At 47.6% G+C, this 3,637-nt stretch overlaps 1 pseudogene; it reads right to left on the bottom strand.

Annotated features, from left to right (window-relative positions):
* Positions 1–645: 645 nt before the first annotated feature.
* On the bottom strand, positions 646–1,354 carry LOC139012866 (large ribosomal subunit protein eL13 pseudogene; annotated as a pseudogene).
* Between the last annotated feature and the right edge of the window lie 2,283 nt (positions 1,355–3,637).

Genomic DNA, 3,637 nt, shown 5'->3' with positions numbered 1-3,637 from the left:
TGGGGCCAACTCCAGACCTATTAAAGTAGAACCTCTGGTGGTGGAGCCTAGGAATCTGTGTTTCAAGCCCTCCAGGTGATTCCAAGGCAGGCTCAAATGTGAGAACCGCTGAAACAGGATAAAGGAAGAGGAAGCAGTAATTCTGTTGTTTGTTTGGGTTTTTTTGGACAGCTATGTGTTCTGCTTTGTGAAGAGCCACATTTCCATGGATTGCCTTTCCATCTATGGCCTTTTCTTGACCTTCCTTTCTCAGATGTTTTGCCCATTGCAGTAGTCACATGTCAAAGTGAGGTACAAGGGGATAACTAAATTAAAATACCAGTGTATCACAGCCCTTCACTCTTTTTTCCCTCTCCCCATCTCCTAGATGAAAATTATTCTAACCAGTGATTAGTTTGTTCTACAATATCATTTAAATGGAAACTTGGAGTATGTACACTTTTGTGTATTATTCACTCGATATAATGTTTTGCGATTCATTCATGGTGTTGAATGTGTTAGTAGTTCAATCAAAAAGGATTGAGTAGTATGTCATTGTATGGATATACTGAAATTTTTTATTCATCCTGTTATTGAAAAACACATGGTTATTTCTAGTTTGGGGTCATTTTGAATAAAGTTGCTCTGAAAATTCTTATACAAGTCTTTTTTTTTTTTATCACAAGTTGGCAACAGCCCTATATTTTTTCTTTTCAACATCCTGTTCTGCAGATTCTTTGGTGTGTTTTTTTGTTTTGCCTGGGTGTCAAAGAGCCCAGCAGTGGCACGGGCCATGTGAAGATTGGCACAAGGCTGAAGTTCTTCTCCTCTGTGATGACCCTGGCTTTCTCCTTCTTGTAGACGTTTGGTATGGGTATGACTGGTCCTGTCAGCTGGGTGGCCAACCTGAGTTCTTCAGAACTGTCTTCCTTCTTGGAGGCCAAGGCTTCCTGGGGAAGAGTATGAGCTTGTAGAGGTACTCCTTCAGCCATTGCATGTTGCCTACAGGGACTTCTTGGACTTTTCCGCCTCCTCCAATGTATCAAGATCCCAATGGTCCCAGCCATCTTTTTTGTGGATGTCAGCCACCCTTAACTCCTTCAAGCTGAAGCCCCTGCTGGGTTACACTTTGGTGTGGTACCTCTTCTTGGGATATCTCACTATGGGGCTGGATGGGTCCCAATACAAGGTGCAAGGCAGTGCCATGTGCTTTGAATTTGGCTTGCTGGGCCTTGCATCTTTGGATCCTGAGTGCCAGCTGGTTAAAGCACATGGTAATGCACTGCTGCCAGTTTTTGTGGAAATGGGACTTTATGGTCTGCTTTTTCAGTCTTATTGAGAGGAGAACAGCCACCAGAAAGCCTTTTTGTGACATATATTTTTATATTTCTTGGGTAAATAAATGAGTGGATTTCCTAGGCTATATTTGTTCAAATATAAGAAACTGTGAAACCTTTTCCAAAAATGGTTGTCATTTTACAGTTCTACCACCGATGTGAGAGAGTCCCATTTGCATTCACGTATTTCTTAATTTTAGCTCTTTTTGTGGGTGTGAAGTGGTCTACCACTGAGATTTTAATGTGTTTCTCTAATAACTAATAATATAATAAAAGGGTAATATGCAAATAGACAAAACTGCAGAACAACCGAACAACCAATCAAAGCGTAATATGCTAATGATATGCTAAGGCTGCTCAACTGCTTGCTATGACGTGCACTGATGCCAGGGGCAGACAGTCAACTGGTTGACCAGTTGCTATGATGTGCACTGACCACCAGGGGGTAGACAGTTGACCAGTCTACCAGTTTCCATGATGTGCACTGACCACCAGGGGGCAGATGCTCCAACCAGTAGGTTAGCTTGCTGCTGGCGTCCGCTGATTGTGACTGAGCGAGATAGGCCAGACACGCCCTGGAGCCCTCCCGCAGCCCCTCCCCGGCCTGATTGTGCACCAGTGGGGTCCCTCAGCCTGGCCTGTACCCTCTCGCAATCTGGGACCCCTTGGCGGGATGTCCGAGAGCCAGTTTCAGCCTAATCCCGCAGGCCACTCCCCTTGGGAGGGTGCCAGAGGCAGGGCTCATGGCTGGCAAGCGCTGCTGCAGCAGGCACCGCAAGCCTCTCCCAATCGGGACTGATTGGGTGCGAGCCCACATCTGGACAGTGGGGCCGCGATAAGCAGGAGTGGCAGGTAGGAGCTGCAGGCAGTGCTGAACTGCGGGTTTCGGCCTGATCCCTGCAGGCCACCAAGAGGGACGCCACCCGTGCATGAATGCGTGCACTGGGCCTCTAGTAACTAATAATGTTGAATACCTTTTTAAACAGGGGCGGGCAAATTAGGTTAATTATAATAATAAAGACAATAATCCTATCTAATAAAGAGGGAATATGTTAATTGATGACCCTGCCCACAAAGATGGTGGCGCCCACAGCCACAAGATGGCAACGCCCAGTCCCCTCAGCCCCCCAGCTGCCCAGGGCTGGCCCGAGGCGCAGGTAACCAGGACCGGCCGAGGCTTGCACTGCTGGCAGTGGCAGCTGCAGAGGTGTGATGGGGCGTCACCTTCCCCTGATCGCCGGTTCGCCTCCCGCCCCTGAGGCGGGCAGGCTGGACTGAGGGAACTCCTCTAGTGCATGAATTTTCATGCACTGGGCCTCTAGTTAATAAATAATAATATAAGAATGTGGATACTCACAGTTATAAACCTATTTTTGCCCACCCCTGTATAGCTACTGGCTTTTTATAGCTTCTTTTATGACATACTAGAGGCCCGGTGCACGAAATTTGTGCACTGGGGGTGTGTGGTGGTGATGGTTCTTCAGACCAGCCTGCTCCCTCTCACAGTCCAGGAGCCCTCAGGGGATGTCCTACTGATGGCTTAGGCCCGCTGGGGAGCAGGCCTAAGCTATAGTCTGGCCATGGAGGCTCGGAGAAGGCGCTGGGTATGTGTGTGTGTGTGTGTGTGTGTGTGTGTGTCCCCATGTGTCCATTGGGGGCCTGCCCCCAGTCGTGTAGGAGGCTCGGAGAAGGTGCCCCTTGTGTGTGTGTGTGTGTGTGTGTGTGTGTGTGTGTGTGTCTGCTGCGGGCCTGCCCCCAGGCGCGCTATGGAGGCTCAGAGCAGGCACCCTTCTGTGTTGATCTCTCAGGCTGCAGGCCGTGCCTATGTGTTGTTCTTTCAGGCTCGGTGCCACACCTGGCCCCTGCCCCTGAGCTGGTTGTGACTATAATGGAGTCCCGACCTCATTTGCATATTACTTCTTTACACACACACACACACACACACACACACACACATATAGATATATATGTGTTTTGAGCATTTTTTAGTTGGGTTGCCTTTTTTTAAATCAGGGGTCCTCAAACTACGGCCCGCGGGCCACATGCAAATACAAATATTGTATTTGTTCCCATTTTGTTTTTTACTTCAAAATAAGATATGTGCTGTGTGCATAGGAATTTGTTCATAGTTTTTTTTTTAAACTATAGTCCAGCCCTCCAACGGTCTGAGGGACAGTGAACTGGCCCCCTGTTTAAAAAGTTTGAGGACCCCTGTTTTAAATGATTTGTAGAAGTTCTTTACATAGTTGCATCCAAGTCCTTTGTCAGATACAGAGAGTGAACATTTCCTTCCAGTTCATTGTTTTCCTTTTTATTAGTGT

Source organism: Myotis yumanensis, unplaced genomic scaffold (genome assembly GCF_028538775.1).
Source record: "Myotis yumanensis isolate MYYU_CA2020_CCGP unplaced genomic scaffold, mMyoYum1.0.hap1 SCAF_6, whole genome shotgun sequence".
Classification (NCBI taxonomy): Eukaryota; Metazoa; Chordata; class Mammalia; order Chiroptera; family Vespertilionidae; genus Myotis; species Myotis yumanensis.
This window is presented reverse-complemented; position numbering and strand designations above follow the sequence as displayed.